The sequence below is a fragment of the Scyliorhinus torazame genome, chromosome 6 (assembly GCF_047496885.1).
Source record: "Scyliorhinus torazame isolate Kashiwa2021f chromosome 6, sScyTor2.1, whole genome shotgun sequence".
Classification (NCBI taxonomy): Eukaryota; Metazoa; Chordata; class Chondrichthyes; order Carcharhiniformes; family Scyliorhinidae; genus Scyliorhinus; species Scyliorhinus torazame.
In genome coordinates, this window is record NC_092712.1 from 54,847,157 (window position 1) to 54,866,504 (window position 19,348).

Sequence of the window (19,348 nt, forward strand, 5' to 3'; positions counted from 1 at the left end):
TGGGGGACGGGGTGAGCACTGTCTGGGGTGAGGGAGGGGGTGAGCACTGTCTCGGTTGAGGGTGGGGTTGAGCACTGTCTGGGGTGGGGAGGGGCTGAGCACTGTCTGGAGTGGGGGAGGGGGTGAGCACTGTCTGGGGTAATGGAGGGTGTGAGCACTGTCTGGGGTGGGGGAGGGTGTGAGCACTGTCTGGGGTGGGGGAGGGTGTGAGCACTGTCTGGGGTGGGGGAGGGTGTGAGCACAGTCTGGGGTGCGGGAGGGTGTGAGCAGTCTGGGGTGTGGGAGGGGGTGAGCACTGTCTGGGGTGAGGGAGGGGCTGAGCACTGTCTGGAGTGGAGGAGGGGGTGAGCAGTCTGGGATGGGGGAGGAGGTGAGCACTGTCTGGGGTGGGAGAGGTGGTGAGCACTGTCTGGGGTGGGAGAGGTGGTGAGCACTGTCTGGGGTGGGAGAGGTGGTGAGCACTGTCTGGGGTGGGAGAGGTGGTGAGCACTGTCTGTGGTGGGGGAGGGGGTGAGCACTGTCTGGGGTGGGGAGGGGGTGAGCAGTCTGGGGTGGGGGACGGGGTGAGCACTGTCTGGGGTGGGGAGGGGGTGAGCACTGTCTGGGGTGGGGAGGGGGTGAGCAGTCTGGGGTGGGGGAAGGGGTGAGCACTGTCTGGGGTGAGGGAGGGGGTGAGCACTGTCTCGGTTGAGGGTGGGGTTGAGCACTGTCTGGTGTGGGGTGGGGGTGAGCATTGTCTGGGGTGGGGGACGGGGTGAGCACTGTCTGCGGTGGGGGACGGGGTGAGCACTCTCTGGGGTGAGGGAGGGGGTGAGCACTGTCTCGGTTGAGGGTGGGGTTGAGCACTGTCTGGCGTGAGGAGGGAGTGAGCACTTTCCAGGGGGAGGAAAGTGGTAGGGGGAGCAGTATCCAGGGTTGGTGGATGGGCTGGAGGTGAGTACTCTCCAGGATGGACAGGGTGACACACACCATCAAGGGTGGGGAGAGGCTGGAGCAGGTAGCATCCCAGATTCGATTCCCGGCTTGGGTCACTGTCTGTGTGGAGTCTGCACGTTCTCCCCGTGTCTGCGTGGGTTTCCTCCGGGTGCTCCGGTTTCTTCCCGCAAGTCCCGAAAGACGTGTTGTTAGGTAATTTGGACATTCTGAATTCTCCCTCTGTGTACCCGAACAGGCACCGGAATGTGGCGATTAGGGCCTTTTCACAGTAACTTTGATGCGTAGGTCCATCGCTGTAAAACCTCTGCTTAATAAATTGATGCACTATCAATTACGACGAGACGAGAGTAGAGAGTAATCGAGGCTTTATTAAGCAGAGATGTGGAGCCTCCTGCAGCTGCCGCCAAAATGGCTGCAGCTCGGTGAGCACACACATTTATACTCCGCCTACTGGACCGGAGCCAGCAGGCAGGGATCTACCCCTGTACCTGTAGTACAGGAGACTTACCGTATTACCTCTCATATACGTATTATACAAACAGTGGTGACAACCACATTCACCCCCTGTTAAAAAAGAGACCAGTGGGGGTGGTGGTAAACTATTTTCATGGTATGTGAGCATTTTTAAATAGTACAGTTTGGCAAAAGTTCACAAACTTAGTCGGTCGGGTGCCTTGATCCTCCGCTGTGAGCGCCGCAGTCCCGGTGGTGATGCAGGCGCCGGCTGGGTCGCCTGTGACTCCGGGTGCGTGTAGTCCTCATCCTCATCCCCGGGTGGAACCAATGGGAGGACGGATCGTCCTGGAGCGGGAGCTGTGGTGAGGTGCTCTGGGGGGAGGATGGGTGGCGACGGGACAATTGGAGGGGGGGTGGGGAACCAGCTCGTGACAGGTCCCTGAGGGAGATTGTGTCTTGGTGGCCGTCGGGGTATGCCAGGCGTACTGAGGGTTCGCATGTAACAGCTGTACCCTTTCGGCCAACGGGTCCGCCTTGTGGAGCTGGCACGTGCTCGCGGAGGAGGACGGGTCCTGGAGCTGCCAGCCACGTTGGGAGCGAAACCCCGGAGGTGGACATCCTAGGGAAGGCAAGGAGACGTTCATGGGGGGTTTCATTAGTCGCAGTGCAAAGTAGCGATCAGATGGAGTGGAGGGCATCGGAGAGGACTTCCTGCCAGCGGGAGTCCCGGGAGATTTTTAGACTGTAGGCCCAGCAGGACGGCTTTCCAGACCATCCCGTTCTCCCTCTCCACCTGCCCATTTCACCGGGGGTTGTAGCTGGTCGTCCTGCTCGAGGCAATGCCCTTGCTGAGCAGGAACTGACGCAGCTCATCACTCATAGAGGAGGATCCCCAGTCGCTGTGGACGTAAGCGGGGAAACCGAACAGAACGAAGATGCTATTGTGGGCTTTGATGACTGTGCCAGACGTCATATCGGGGCTTGGGATGGCGAAGGGGAATCTGGAGTATTGATCGACCACGTTCAGGAAATACGTGTTTCGGTCGGAGGAGGGGAGGGGCCCTTTGAAATCCATGCTGAGCCGTTCAAAGGGACAGGAGGCCTTCACCAGGTGCGCTCGGTCTGGCCGGTAGAAGTGCGGTTTGCACTCGCGCAGACCTGGCAGTCTTTGGTGACCGTCCTGACTTCCGCAATGGAGTAGGGTAGGTTGCGGGCCTTTATGAAGTGAAAGAACCCGGTGGCCCCTGGGTGACAGAGACCATCGTGTAGGGCCTGGAGTCGGTCTACTTGTGCGCTGGCACATGTACCTCGGGATAGGGCATCGGCAATACAGGGCGATACAAAATCTCGTAATGTAGGTGGAGAGCTCGATCCTCCATCTCAAGATTTTATAATTTTTGATCATGCCCCGCTGTGTGTTATTGAACATGAAGGCAACCGACCATTGGTCAGTGAGGAGAGTGAATCTCCTGCCGGCCAGGTAATGCCTCCAATACCGCACAGCTTCAACAATGGCTTGGGCCTCCTTTTCGACAGAGGAGTGACAAATTTTGGAGGCATGGAGGGTACGGGAAAAGAATGCCACGGGTCTGCCTGCCTGGTTGAGGGTGGCGGCCAGAGCGACGTCTGATGCATCGCTCTCGACTTGAAAGGGGAGGGTCTCGTCGGCCGCGTGCATCGCGGCCTTGGCGATGTCGACCTTGATACGGTTGAAGGCCTGGTGGGCCTCAGCCGTCAGGGGGAAAACTGTGGAGTGAATGAGTGGGCGGGCCTTGTCCGCATAGTTAGGGACCCACTGGGCATAGTATGAGAAGAACCACAGGCATCGTTTGAAGGCCTTGGGGCAGTGGGGGAGGGGGAGTTCCATGAGGGGGCGCATGCGATCGGGGTCGGGCCCTAGAACTCCATTTTGCACCACATAGCCAAGGATGGCTAAGCGGTTGGTGCTGAACACGCACTTCTCCTTGTTATACGTTAGGTTCAGGAGTTTGGCGGTGTGGAGAAATTTGAAAAGGTTAGTGTCGTGGTCCAGCTGGTCGTGGTCGCAGGTGGTGGCGTTATCGAGGTACGGGAGGTGGCCCGCAGTCCGTACCGGTCAACCTTTCGGTCCATCTCCCGTTGGAAGACCGAGACCCCATTAGTGACGGCGAAGGGAGCCCTAAGGAAGTGGTAAAGGCGGCCGTCTGCTTCGAATGCAGTGTATTGGCAGTCAGCCTTTCGGATGGGGAGCTGGTGGTAGACAGATTTCAGGTCCACTGTTGAGAAGACCCGGTACTGTGCAATCTGATTGACCATATCAGATATGCGTGGGAGGGGGTACACGTCGAGCTGCGTGTACCGATTGATGGTCTGACTGTAGTCAATGACCATCCTGTGTTTCTCCCCAGTCTTTACAACTACCACTTGGGCTCTGCAGGGGCTGTTGCTGGCCTCAATGATGCCTTCCCGCAATAGCCGCTGGACCTCCGACCTGATGAAGGTCCTGTCCTGGGCACTGTACCGTCTGCTCCTAGTGGCGACGGGCTTGCAATCCGGGGTCAGGTTTGCAAACAGGGAGGGTGGGTCGACCTTAAGGGTCGTGAGGCCACATACGGTGAGGGGTGGTAGGGGTCCGCCGAATTTTAGAGTTAGACTTTGGAGGTTGCACTGGAAATCCAGGCCGAGTAACAAGGCAGCGCAGAGGTTGGGGAGGACATAGAGCCGGAAGTTGCTGAACTCTACGCCTTGGACGGTGAGGGCAGCGATGCAGTACCCCCGGATCTCCATGGAGTGGGATCCGGAGGCCAGGGAGATTCTTTGGGTATAGGGGTGTACCGCGAGGGAGCAGCGCCTTACCGTAGCGGGGTGGATGAAGCTCTCCGTGCTCCCGGAGACGAGAAGGCAAGATGTCTTGTGGCCATCGACTTCCACCGTCGTTGTCGCGGTTGCGAGGTTGTGTGGCCAGGACTGGTCGAGCGTGATGGAGGCGAGCTGCGGCTGGTGTTGGTAGGCCCCGGGCTGGTCGGCGGCGGTTGCGGGCGATGAGCGGCCAGGTGAGGTGCCCGACGAGCAGGGGTTCTGAGGCGCCACCCAAAATGGCGCCGAAGATGGTGGCACCCATGGGGCGCACGTGGCGGGCGGCGTTAAAGATGGCAGCGCCCACAGGCTGCATGAGGTCTGATGGGGGGAAGATGGCGGCGCCCACGGGCTTCACGTGGGGGGTGCAGGAACAATGGGTCTGGATACAGCGGCGATCAACCAGGCCTGGCACACCGCAGCGAAATGCCCCTTCTTCCCGCAGGTCTTGCAGATTGCACTCCGCGCCGGGCAGCGCTGCCAGGGATGCTTTGTCTGCCCGCAGAAATAGCACTTGGGCCCGCCGAAGTTTGCTGGCTGTCGGGCGGTGCTGGCTTGGGGTTGGCTGGGGGCAGCCGCTGGTGGGGCCCACGATGTCCATGAGAGGGGCGCCGTGCGGTCGGGGGCGTACACTTGTACATTACGGGAGGCTACCGTTAGTGAGGTCGCGGGTTTCTTGGTCGCCGGGAGGTCGAGCGTACTCCCTTCTAAGAGGCGTTGGCGGATGTACGCCGACCCTATGCCCGTAATGAAAGCGTCCCTGATTAGGAGTTCAGTATGTTAAACAGCCGAAACTGCCTGGCAATCGCAGTTCCTCGCCAGGGCGTGCAGGGCACGCCAGAAATCGTCCAATGACTCACCAGGCAGTTATTGCCACGTGGACAGGAGGTGCCTGGCGTAGAGTTTGTTGATCGGCCGGATGTAATTCTCTTTCAGAAGTGCCATGGCCTCAGTCTAGTTGTACAGGATTTGTAGTTGCTGTGCTTCTGAGGGTTGTTCTGTCGCTGCTCCAATGTAGGCTTCAAAGCAAGCTAGCCAGTGGTCGAAGGCCGACATGGCATTGTCTGCTTGAGGGTGCAGCTGCAGGCGATCTGGCTTGATGCGTAGGTCCATCGCTGTAAAATCTCTGCTTAATAAATTGATGCACTATCAATTACGACGAGACGAGAGTAGAGAGTAATCGAGGCTTTATTCAGCAGAGTTGTGTTGCCTCCCGCAGCTGCTGCCGAAATGGCTGCAGCTCGGTGAGCACACACATTTATACTCCGCCTACTGGGCGGAGCCAGCAAGCAGGGATCTACCCCCGTACCTGTAGTACAGGAGCCTTACCGTATTACCTCTCATATACGTATTATAAAAACAGTGGTGACTACCACAAACTTCATTGTAGTGTTAATGTAAGCCTACTTGTGACACTAATAAAGATTATTATTATATCTGGGATAGCAGGCAAATTGGAGTGAGCACTAACTGGTGAGCTGGGATGGAGTGAGCACCCCACAGGGCTGGGGTGGGACCAGGTGGGTGAGCGCTATGGGGGGGAGCAGGGCAGAGCTGGGGCAGGGATGGGTGACCATATCTGAGACTGCGGGCAGGTGGGAGTGAGCACCATTTGGGATTCTGGGGTAATGAACATTGCCACTTCAGAGGGGGTTGGTTGGAAGGGGGTGGTCCACACAGTCAGGAGTGGGAACATTGCCAGGATGGGTGTGGAACCCATGCAGTGGATTCTGGGGGGGGGGGGGGGGGGGATTTGATCCTCCAGCTGATTTACTTAATGTTTCGCTGGTTTTATACTTGCTGTGAAAGCAAGGATATGTTTAAGGGGAAAAGACCCAAGTTTCTGTCGCCCCAAAATCTGATCCCACACTGTCTGGGCTGAGTAGAATGAGCAATGGGGACCTCCCAAGTGGATATGCCGCCCTGGATTTCCTCAGAGTCCTGACCTGTCGCACATCACTGATGAAAGTTCAATCGGAGGTCTCTCCCCCCCCCCATCGACAGATTTGGATGTTAAATTAAAATGTTCAGGTTTACAGGTGGCAGATGGTGAGGAAAATCCAGCAGTATTAATCCACTCTTTGTCAGACTAGATGTGAGTACTGTGGAAATGAGTATTAGAAAGAAGAAATGAAATGAAAATCGATTATTGTCACAAGTAGGCGTCAATGAAGTTACTGTGAAAATCCCCTAGTTGCCACATTCCGGCGCCTGTTCGAGGAGGCTGTTACGGGAATTGAACCGTGCTGCTGGCCTGCCTTGGTCTGCTTTAAAAGCCAGCGATTTAGCCCAGTGTGCTAAACCAGCCCCTATTATTATTACAAAATGTGACTGTTTGATCTGCAAGCTGGGCTTTGTCGTGTTAATCACCCAGGGGTAACACGGACTGCAACTGGATGCAGTTGTACACTTGATAGTGGACTCCAAACTTTGGTGTTGGTTCAATACGCTTTATTGAACTTATTAAGCAGTGAACACAGTTCGCTGTGGGCTTGACATTCTACTAATCTAAGCGTGCTTACTATAACTTACTAGACCAGACTAGCTCTGAGCCACGTGTAGAAGGTGCTAACTGATATCTACACCCTGACTGTCACTCCTGTTGTCACCAGTGGAAAGAGGCAGAATGTTGATGCCCTGTGTGTTTTATAGTGGGAGACCACCTTCTAGTGTTCTGCCTGGTGATTGGTTGTGTTCTGTACTGTGTGTTGATTGGCTGTGCTGGGTGTCTGTCACTGCCCGTCTGTATCTCATTATGTGCATGAGTGCATTTCATGACAGGCTTTATGTCCACGGCATTGTTATTGCACTAAATCCCCACCTTGTGTGGATGGGACTGAAATCCAACGGGGAAATTTTGGTCAAGTTCTCCTGGTCGTAACCTTGACAGAAATACGCGCTCTGAGCTGTTTTTGGCAGTTTACACTATTTTTACAGGGACAAAGTTACAGCGGGATATTCGCACAACTGGTCTGGAAATACATGAAATAGTTGGCAGTTCTCTTAATGGCCTCACAGACAGAGGCAGCACGCAGGTCAACGCCAAACTGCGGACCCGGAAAGTCCCCTGACTATGTCCAGTTAATTTACCACAATCCGGGCAGCGGTGAGAAACTGGAGTGTTCTGTGGTTCCCGGAAGTTTGAAGTAATCACACTTTTACACACACACACATACAGGAGCTGAGATCGAATGTATTTCTTCGTTCTCACCAGCTGCTTTGCAATGATTTGCTCCAAGAAACAGAATATTCACTGTCGATGTTCCAGATCTCTGTCCTCTTCGGGGCCTTGACTCCCAGGATGTAGTCACTCGCCAGGTTTGTTCAGGTTTGTCCTGCTTACAGCTCCTGGCTGTGGTTCTCTCTCTCTCTATCGTGAATCAGGGGTGCTGCCAGTCGGTTTGGCCAGGTTTCCAATTCTCTTCCTGGCCCTATGACCACTCTCAGGGGCTTCAAGCCACCCTAGGCTCCTGCCACTCACAAGCCCTGGATTAGTCTTTGCTACTTTCTCCCCTGCCTCATGGCATCTGACTCAGCCCCTCAGCTTCTCAAAAGACACTTTTGCCTGCGGGGAGTGTCCTGCTCGGGGCGCTGCCCCCAACGTTGCCACTCGCTGCCGGGGCACTGAGGTGGGGGAAGGAAATCAGGCAGTATTCCCTGCTCCTGGTTGCTATCCAGTGATTCACTGTGGATGCCAAATGCAAACGGGAGAGATGAGGGCTGGAATTCTCCCCCCGTTTTCCCGCCAGCAGCTCCCCCACCAGCCTGGGGGTTTCCCGGCGACGTGGGATTGCTTCAATGGAAAATCCCACAGACAAGCAGCAGGAGTAGAGACTCCCACCGTCAGCGAATGGCGCGCAACCCAGAAACACACGAGTGGGGAAGCGGATAATCCAGTTCCAGGTTTTGGCCGCCATGTCCTCTGCAGTCAATCCCCTGTTTGCACTGCAATGGAAGCAAAATACTGCGGGTGTTGAAAATCAGAAATAAAAACTGAAAATGCTGCAATATCTCAGTAGGTCATGCAGCGTCTGTGGAGAGAGAGAAAAACAGAGCTAACGTTTCAAGACCAATATGGCTTTTTCAGAAATGACGGAATGTGCCGTTTTCTTGGTGGAAATAGGATGGAAAGGTTTCCTGGTCTATCGTCCATTGAAAACGGCGCAGGAATCCAAAACGTGCAGAAGAAACCCCTGTCTTCACTTGCTGGTTAAGCTGGCGGATGTCGAAAGGCCAGGTAGCAGAGGTACTGGAACTATAACCTAGCAAGACATTGCGCATTCAGGTGAGGAGGACAGGAAAGGGCTGAAAATTGGAGAGAAAGTAAGTAATCACTGAAAGTTTAAGCTGCATCAGCTCAGTTACAAACATAGCATTACTGCTGGTCAAAACCAAAATAAATGAATGTCAGATTTCACTCCTTCATTTACCAGGTTAGGAATAAAATGGCAGCCAAGGCTCGTCCCTCCTGTTCTCATTTGGCAGGCTTCCCAATAGACATAAAATGTACCTAATATCAAAGAAAAACTTGCATTTAAATAGTGTTTTACAACCACTGGACACCTCAAAGCATTATACAGCCAGTGAAGTATCTTGGTATGGGTGGGTGATAGGGCGAGGGTAGAAGGTGGTGGAGCGAGTTTGAAAAGTGAACATAGAACATAGAACATAGAAAATACAGCACAGAACAGGCCCTTCGGCCCACGATGTTGTGCCGAACCTTTGTCCTAGATTAATCATAGATTATCATTGAATTTACAGTGCAGAAGGAGGCCATTCTAGTCATTCTCATATTTCTCACATATGTGTAAAAGGCCTTGGGGTTTTCCTTGATCCTACCCGCCAAAGATTGTTCATGCCCTCTCTTAGCTCTCCTAATCCCTTTCTTCAGTTCCCTCCTGGCTATCTTGTATCCCTCCAATGCCCTGTCTGAACCTTGTTTCCTCAGCCTTACATAAGTCACCTTTTTCCTCTTAACAAGACATTCAACCTCTCTTGTCAACCATGGTTCCCTCACTCGACCATTTCTTCCCTGCCTGACAGGGACATACATATCAAGGACACGTAGCACCTGTTCCTTGAAAAAGCTCCACATTTCACTTGTGTCCTTCCCTGCCAGCCTATGTTCCCAACTTATGCACTTCAATTCTTGTCTGACAACATCGTATTTACCCTTCCCCCAATTGTAAACCTTGCCCTGTTGCACGTACCTATCCCTCTCCATTACTAAAGTGAAAGTCACAGAATTGTGGTCACTATCTCCAAATTGCTCCCCCACTAACAAATCTATCACTTGCCCTGGTTCATTTCCCAGTACTAAATCCAATATTGCCCCTCCTCTGGTCGGACAATCTACATACTGTGTTAGAAAAGCTTCCTGGACACACTGCACAAACACCACCCCATCCAAACTATTTGATCTAAAGAGTTTCCACTCAATATTTGGGAAGTTAAAGTCGCCCATGACTACTACCCTATGACTTCTGCACCTTTCCAAAATCTGTTTCCCAATCTGTTCCTCCACATCTCTGTTACTATTGGGGGGCCTATAGAAAACTCCTAACAAGGTGACTGCTCCTTTCCTATTTCTGACTTCAACCCATACTACCTCAATAGGGTGATACTCCTCAAACTGCCTTTCTGCAGCTGTTATACTATCTCTAATTAATAATGCCACCCCCCCCCACCTCTTTTACCACCCTCCCTAATCTTATTGAAACATCTATAACCAGGGACCTCCAACAACCATTTCTGCCCCTCTTTTATCCAAGTTTCCGTGATGGCCACCACATCGTAGTCCCAAGTACCGATCCATGCCTTAAGTTCACCCACCTTATTCCTGATGCTTCTTGCGTTGAAGTATACACACTTCAACCCATCTCCGTGCCTGCAAATACTCTCCTTTGTCAGTGTTCCCTTCCCCACTGCCTCATTACATGCTTTGGCGTCCTGAATATCGGCTACCTTAGTTGCTGGACTACAAATCCGGTTCCCATTCCCCTGCCAAATTAGTTTAAACCCTCCCGAAGAGTACTAGCAAACCTCCTTCCCAGGATATTGGTGGCCCTCTGGTTCAGATGCAACCCGTCCTGTTTGTACAGGTCCCACCTTCCCCAGAATGCGCTCCAATTATCCAAATACCTGAAGCCCTCCCTCCTACACCATTCCTGCAGCCACGTGTTCAACTGCACTCTCTCCCTATTCCTAGCCTCGCTATCACGTGGCACCGGCAACAAACCAGAGATGACAACTCTGTCTGTCCTGGCTTTCAACTTCCAGCCTAACTCCCTAAACTTGTTTATTACCCCCACACCCCTTTTCCTACCTATGTCGTTGGTACCAATGTGCACCACGACTTCTGGCTGCTCCCCCTCCCCCTTAAGGATCCTGAAGACACGATCCGAGACACCCCTGGCCCTGGCACCCGGGAGGCAACATACCTTCCGGGAGTCTCGCTCGCAACCACAGAATCTCCTATCTATTCCCCTAACCATTGAATCTCCTACAACTATTGCTTTTCTATTCTCCCCCCTTCCCTTCTGAGCCCCAGAGCCAGACTCCGTGCCAGAGACCTGACCGCTAGGGCCTTCACCCGGTAGGTCATCCCCCCCAACAGCATCCAAAACGGTATACTTGTTTTGAAGGGGAACGGCCACGAGGGATCCCTGCACTGTCTGCCTGTTTGTTTTTTTTCCCCCTGACTGTAACCGAGCTATTCTTGTCCTGTACCTTGGGTGTGGTTACCTCCCTGTAACTCTTCTCATTCACCCCCTCTGCCTCCCGGATGATCCGAAGTTCATCCAGCTTCAGCTCCAGTTCCCTAACACGGTCTTTGAGGAGCTGAAGTTGGGTGCACTTCCCGCAGGTATAGTCAGTGGGGACACCGGTGGTATCCCTCACCACCCACATCCTACAGGAGGAGCATGTAACTGGCCTAGCCTCCATCCCCACTTACCTTACAGAATATAGCTGCTGTGTGGACTAACTAGATCTCCGCCCTCCGACTCTGCTCCCAGTCAGCTACACTTCCTGTAAACTCCTGGCTCTCTTCGCACTCTTTGCGGAAATGTCGGAAACAAAATGAAAGGAGCACCTTACTCCCTCCTCACCTAACTCCCTCGGTCACCAAACTCTCACTATCGCACTCAAAAAGCACCAAATTCAGCACTCAGTGATGCACATTATCTTTCCAAACTGACCTTGACCACATAGTTAGTCCGTTAGTGAGGTGGGAGGAGGGTCTTTTTGGGTGGATGAAGTACAGCACAAGTGGCTGACTAAAGCGACATTGAATAACTGTGCGGCAACTGGATTTTAAAAGATGCTGAGTTGTGTTCTCCTATCTATTGTTAAGCCCACATTTCTGCAGGTCTGTTTGACTCATGGGTCTCAAAATATCGAGATCCCAGCAAGGAGTGGCACTGCCATTTATTCAATGCCAACAGGCTGCAGTCGGAGGCAGGAATGAAAGGAAGGAGGAAGGTTGATGTTTCGCAGGACATGACTGGTGGACAACAACCAACTTGCAACTCCAAACCTTCATTCTCCCAGGTTAATGGTCATGGTTGACAAGGGATCATTCAGTTAGCCTTTCTGTGCTTCCAAGGCAATGCTCTCTCTATCGAGTTCGAGGGTAATGGAGACAAGCGGAAAAGTGTCCACGTGAGGCTTCTTGTTCATGGTTCTCATTACACTGGTCAAAGAACAATGTCTCCGAACGCATTCATGTATGAACAAAGGAACACCCATCTCTGATCCTCCAGGATGTCCTTTACCTGGAAGGGGTGGGGTGGGGATGCCATGTCTAGATGGAGGCCAGGTGAAGGGTTTAGCATTTGTCTGCTGGCTTTGAGATGGAGAAAAATCCGTTTAGGATTTGTTCACTTCATATATCATTTCAATTTGCTCACATATCCCCTGACACATCGATGATGAAGGCTGCAGGCAACCCTGCCTTGGAAATGGCTCTCACCCAGATGAGAAGAAGGAGGGCCCATTACTGGTGTGCACAGGGCCAGGAGATGCAAGGGCCTGAACAGCAAGAGACAACAGCCCTCTATAAGGTCAAGATGTTGTTGAACATGGACCACTGCAATGAGAAGCATTGGCCTGACATGCGTGCATCACCGACGATGCTATTAAACAGAGATGTGCAAAAGGCAATGTTGGAGGCACCCTCAAATGTCCTGAGATATGGTTGCTCACATCTGCCAGATTCCCCAGTGCGGCCTGTCATAATATACACATCAGTATATGATGGTGCAGAGACACATACTGACTCACACACTGCAAGACCAATCAACACACACAACACAGCAGCCAATCACCAGTTAGGGCACGGTCACTATAAAGACAGAGGGCACTAGTTTTCCCGCTCATTCGGGATGCAGCCTCTGAGACAGACAGAGCCCGCAGTCAGTAGCACAAACATCCACCATGTGCTAGCAGTACAGGCTGGTCAGGTTAGGCATAGGTCTTCAGTCAATCTAACATAGTGTCGACCCACAGTGCAAGTATGTTTAACAGCTCTTAGTTAAATAAAATAAATTTGTACTATTACAAGTGTTGGTAGCCTGTCTATGTTACTGCTGAAGTAAACACAGTCTCCACAGATCCAGAGTACCCAACACATCATGGTACCAGTATGTGATGTTAGAGTTTAATAGACCTACCTTCAAGTGATCTGCCTTCGACCAGCAATCAGCCATCCGGTAGTATGGACAGCGTCCGCCCTCCCTCGCCGCTCCGCATCACCGGCAACCTCGGTGCGAACTGGAAAATCTTTAAACGACGATTCCAGCTATACCTCGAAGCTACAGACCTGGAAGCTGCTTCAGACGCCAGGAAGATTGCTCTCTTCCTTTCCACGGCCAGGGACCACGCCATCCATATCTTCAACTCTCTCACTTTCGCTGAAGGTGAAGACAAGTCCAAGTTCAAGACAGTCCTGCTCAAATTCGACAGTCACTGTGACACCGAGGTAAATGGAAGTTTTGAACGCTATGTCTTTCAACAGTGTCTGCAGGGTAATGGTGAACCTTTTCAATCTTTCCTCACCCACCTTCACATCCTCGCGCAATCCTGTAATTACGGCTCCACCTCCGACTCGATGATCCGTGACCAGATCGTTTTCGGTGTGCAATCGGACCCCCTACGCCAGCAGCTCCTCAAGGTTAAACAGCTCACCCTTGCGATCGCCATCGAGACCTGCGTTCTGCATGAACATGCCACTAACCGATACTCGCACATTCAAGCGGCTGAAACAGAGCGGCAAGGTCCCCATGAGGCAGAGCGGGTGCAAGCCATTAAACATCTCCAGGGCCTAAGCCTGGATAAGGGCGGCCATTTTGTGCGTTTTTCGCGGGCTTCTGCGCATGCGCGCACTGACCGAGGGGACGGTGAGGCCGAAGACCGCACTGTGCAGGCGCACACTACGTACCACCGCACCGCGCATGCACTGTGGCGTACCGAACGTTCTGACGTCACAACATGCGGCAACTGTGGCTCCGCCCACTTAAAGCGGCAGTGTCCTGCAAAATCCCGACGCTGTCTCCAATGTGGCAAGCTTGGCCACTATGCAGCCCTATGCAGGTCTGCTCAACCTACTACCTCACGTCGCTCCAACCAGCCGCGCAGGGATGTCCGAACCATCCAGCCACCGGTCACTGATTCCGACTCCGACTTGATTCCGGACCTTGACACCGAGGACCCTAAAGTACCATTTCAGGTGGGCATCATCACCAAACACAAGATGCTCCAGAAGACAAAAGCCAAGTCTCTCCCAATATTCAGCATTGATCTGGACGACGAGTGGTGTGCCACCCCCACGGTCAACCGATCCCGCATCCGATTCCGCCTGGACACCGGCGCTTCAGCCAACCTCAATGTCTGACCTCAAAAGCCTCCATGTCAAGCCTACCATCCTGCCACCCGCCTGCCAGCTTCTGGACTATAAAGGTAATGCCATTGCTGCCAGTGGCTCTTGCCAGCTTGAGGTGTTGCACCGGTCATTAAAGGCTAACCTGCCATTCGAAATAGTGGGATCCACTAAAGCCTCCCTGCTTGGTGCTCAGGCGTGCAAACTTTTAAACCTTGTCCATAGGGCAGCACGGTAGCATTGTGGTTAGCACAATTGCTTCACAGCTCCAGGGTCCCAGGTTCGATTCTGGCTTGGGTCACTGTCTCTGCGGAGTCTGCACATCCTCCCCGTGTGTGCGTGGGTTTCCTCCGGGTGCTCCGGTTTCCTCCCACAGTCCAAAGATGTGCAGGTTAGGTGGATTGGCCATGACAAATTGCCCTTAGTGTCCAAAATTGCCCTTAGTGTTGGGTGAGGTTACTGTGTTGTGGGGATAGGATGGAGGTGTGGACCTTGGGTAGGGTGCTCTTTCCAAGAGCCGGTGCAGACCCGATGGGCCGAATGGCCTCCTTCTGCACTGTAAATTCTATGAAAGGGTTCACTCCCTGTCACCCGCTGACGCTTCCGCGTCTCAGGACGCTGACTTTCGGACACAGCTGAACGCCATCATCACCAGATACCACGGTGTATTTGAGGGCATGGGCACACTCCCATACACTTATAAAATCTTGTTAAAACCAAATGCCACGCCTGTGGTGCACGCACCTCTCAGGGTACCAGCACCCCTCAAGCAGCAGCTGCAGGACCTCCAGGACCAGGGCGTAATTTTGAAATTTACAGAACCGACTGACTGGGTCAGCTCTATGATGTGCGTGAAAAAACCATCCGTCGAATTACGCATATGTATTGATCCCAAGGACGTCAACCGCAATATTATGAGAGAACACTATCCCATTCCAAAGCGCGAAGAACTCACCTGCGAGATGGCTCGCGCCAAATTTTTCACCAAGCTAGACACATACAAAGGGTTCTGGCAGATCCAACTCGACGCATCCAGTCGGAAGCTCTGCACCTTTAACACCCCATTTGGCCGGTATTGCTACAACCGGATGCTGTTTGGCATCATCTCTGCATCAGAAGTGTTCCACAGAATAATGGAGCAGATGATGGAAGGTATCGAAGGGGCTCGCGTGTATGTGGACGACATTATCGTCTGGTCTACCACCCCGCAGGAGCACATTGATTGCCTCCAACGCGTCTTCCGACGAATCCATGAGCATGGCCTCCACCTCAACAGGGCCAAATGCTCCTTTGGTCAAACAGAATTTAAATTCCTCGAAGACCACATTTCACAGTTTGGCGTGCAGCCGGCTGCTGACAAGGTATCTGCCATTAAGGCCATGAAGACACCGGAGGACAAGAAGGCGGTCCTCCGCTTCCTGGGCATGGCCAATTTCCTGGGGAAATTCATCCCTAACCTCGCCTCCCACCACGGCTCTCAGGAACCTGGTTAAGAAGACGGCCGAGTTCCAATGGCTCCCCGCCCACGAACAAGAATGGCGGGAACTCAGGGCGAAGCTGACCAAGGCCCCGGTGTTGGCATTTTTCGATCCAGCCAAAGAAACAAAGATCTCCACGGATGCCAGTAAGTCCGGAATTAGAGCAGTGCTCCTTCAACGTGACGACGCCTCCTCAGGGGCTCCTATCGCATACGCGTCACGTGCAATGACACCCACCGAACAGCGCTATGTGCAAATTGAAAAAGGGTGCCTGGGCCTTCTTACTGGAGTCGTCAAATTCCATGACTATGTCTATGGACTCCCAAGGTTCACAGTCGAGACAGACCATAGGCCACTGGTCAATATCATTCAAAAATACCTTAAAGACATGACGCCGCGCCTGCAGCGCATTCTCCTTAAACTCAGGCGGTACGACTTCGAACTCGTCTACACCCCGGGTAAGGAGCTCATCGTCGCCGATGCACTCTCCTGATCTGTCACCACACCCTGCAACCCAGCGGGCTTCGTGTGCCAAATTGATGCTCAGATGGCATTCGCCGCATCCAATCTGCCCGCCACGGATGAACGACGCATCCATATTCGTCGTGAGACGGCCAATGATCCCCTGCTCCAACGTGTCATGCGCCACCTGACAGATGGGTGGCTCAAGGGCCAATGCCCTCAATTCTATAACATTAAAGATGACCTGGCGGTGGTAGATGGAATTCTACTAAAGCTGGACAGGATAGCCATTCCGCACAGCATGCGGAACCTCGTCCTCGAGCAGCTCCATGAGGGCCACCTGGGAGTGGAGAAATGTCGCCGACGGGCCCGTGAGGCAGTGTACTCGCCTGGAATCAATGAGGACATTGCCAACGCCATTCTTAACTGCCCAACATGCCAGCGTTTCCAGCCTGCTCAGCCAAGGGAGACCTTGCAACCCCATGAGTTGGTCACGTCCCCCTGGACCAAAGTGGGCATCGACCTGTTCCATGCACTTGGCCGGGACTACGTCCTCATAGTGGACTATTTCTCAAACTACACGGAGGTAGTTAGGCTACAAGACCTCACCTCAATTGCAGTCATTCGTGCGTGCAAGGAAACCTTCGCTCACCATGGCATCCCGCTCACGGTCATGTCCGACAATGGCCCGTGTTTTGCCAGTCAGGAGTGGTCCAATTTTACCAAACGATACAAAGCTGAAAAGGGGGTGCACATTGTCAAATGACTCCTGTGCAAGGCGGCCGATGCAGGATCCGATTTTTACCTCAGACAAGTGACCCCCAGGTCTTATTTGGTTTGTCTACAAGATGGCTCTCTTCTTCGCCAAAATAGGCGGGCACTACGACTCCTTCCTCGCTCGCTACCAGATCATCATGTCCTGCCTCGCCGTCACGACGAACCGTGACGGCCTTTACAGATCTCCCTTTCGCTCTGCTGCCCTCTGAGTCTGACACATTCCCGCCCATTCCAGAACAGGCGGCCCCTGACCCACCCTTGAGGCGGTCAACCAGAATTCGTCGCCCACCTCAGAGACTGAATTTATGAACTGCCTGAATTCATGGACTCTGAACTCATGAACTGATTGTTTCATTACCCTGTTTGATTAACTCACTGGTTTGTACATACTGTTGTTCTCGTTATATTTTGTGTTACATACTGTCCATCTGCACTAGACACCTTCCAATGTAAACATCTTAGAGTTTCTGTACATAGTCCTGTAAATATGCTCGCATGTGCCACACATAGTTAGGAACATTCACAAACTACATTATTTATTGCCGCGAACACACATTTTTTTAGAAAAGGGGGGATGTCATAATATACACATCAGTATACGATGGTGCGGAGACACACACTGACTGACACACTGCAAGACCAATCAACACACACAACACAGCAGCCAATCACCAGTTAGGGCACGGTCACTATAAAGACAGAGGGCATTAGTTTTCCCGCTGATTCGGGATGCAGCCTCTGAGACAGACAGAGCCCGCAGTCATTAGCACAAACATCTACCATGTGCTAGCAGTATAGGCTGGTCAGGTTAGGCATAGGTCTTCAGTCAATCTAATATAGTGTTGACCCACAGTGCAAGTATGTTTAACAGCTCTTAGTTAAATAAAATAGAGTTGTACTACTCCAAGTGTTGGTAGCCTGTCTATGTTACTGCTGAGGTAAACACAGTCTCCACAGATCCAGAGTACCCAACACATCACAGCCAATGGCCACAAGGACTCGGAGGGGTGGAGCAGAGGCTCTGGCTTGCAATGTGTGAATGGCTATCCGGGTGCTGTTTAAATGTGGTGCCTGGACCTTTGACCACATGAGGTAACGGCCACCACAATATTCGCCAATCTCCTCACTGATGCATGATTAATGAGCTGAAAAGCTGTAGATCGAGTACGTTCTCCGACCCCGCCAACCAATGGGAATGCATTGCCTGGAAGGGTGGTAGAGGCAGGTTGCCTCACATCCATTAAAAAGTACCTGAATGAGCACTCAGCATGTAATAACATTGAAGGCTATGGGATTAGGTAGGTCAGGTGTTTTTCACGTGTTGGTGCAGACTCAATGGGCCCAAGCACCTCTTCTGCACTGTGTGATTCTGTGAATCAGAATGGCTTTCCTGCCAGCCACTGTCCTTAATCTACAGAATGGAACCTATTCCGAGATGCAATCTGAGGGCTGCAATCGCAGGTGTCCGGGAAAGTAGCAGTGAGCACCACACAACCTACAGAAGTGTCATGAGTCTGAGATGGTCCTTTCTTCATCATCGCTCACTCCTGGCAGGGAGCTGGTGTTGCCTACATCTCTGGTGCTTGTTCCTGGACAGCTCTGTAACTCATAGTCCCATTTTCTGCCAGCCTGGCTCTGTTAGGTGGAAGGCTGGAAGCCTGGCACGGCAAATCATAAGACAAGTCTTAGACCCCCGCTTAGGCCGTTTAAACAGATGAGCTGCTTTGCCATTTAAACTGTTAATTGCTGCAGGGCAGCATTCTGCTTTGGGATGAAATCAACGTAGCCAGGTAAAGGAAGGAGATAATTGGAGCAATGCCACCAAATTCCTTTGGTTTGTTACTGATGCCTCTCTGCCTTTTTAAAGCCTACAGCGAGTGTCCCACATCAGCACCACCAGGTTCCGCTGGGCTCCCTCTGTGTGGCCTCTATTGATGAACCCCGCTCAGTAAAGGGGGTTACTGTAGGATTGGAGCAGCAGGTGGGAAAAGGGAAGGCAATCCGACCCCAAGGATTGGCACATTATATAACGAGGGAGGGCTTTGTAGCGATCACTGTTCTTACCGGCGCCATGTCTTCCACTGGTCATTTGGCTAGCAATCAGGGATTTGAATCGTGGCGAATTTTCCTCCAGGAGGAATGAGTCAATTTCAGGATTGATAGTGTGCACCATTCTTAATCCACCCCAGCTGTAATCAGCTAACTTTATAACCAAAGGTAAAATCTGGTATCTCGCTCCTCTATCTGACCTAGTACAATTAACAACTGATCCAGGAGCAGAATGGGTGTTTGTATTACGATGGTACTGTTAATACTTCAGCACTATACAGTCTAATCCACGCTCAGTTCCTGTTAGTCTTTAGACTGGATTGAGTCAAATCAAAACAGCCCGCTTTTTCCAAATATTCTCACAGGTTTAGTGCCTGCACTGTGACCTCCTGCAGCTCCCCCTGGTGTATTAATGGTGAAATTAGAGACAGGGTTCGACATGCTCAACACTTGACTCAACGAAGAAGCTAAAAATTCT

The 19,348-nt window shown here is 52.3% G+C and overlaps 2 protein-coding genes across 2 annotated transcripts in view; one reads left to right on the forward strand and one right to left on the reverse strand.

The window, feature by feature from the left end:
• The window catches only part of LOC140424793 (uncharacterized), a 455,234-nt gene that overhangs the window by 311,651 nt on the left and 124,235 nt on the right, over positions 1–19,348 (reverse strand). The gene's annotated exons all lie outside the window — the stretch shown is intronic.
• rnf32 (ring finger protein 32) overlaps positions 1–19,348 on the forward strand; it is a 250,400-nt gene that overhangs the window by 91,535 nt on the left and 139,517 nt on the right. The gene's annotated exons all lie outside the window — the stretch shown is intronic.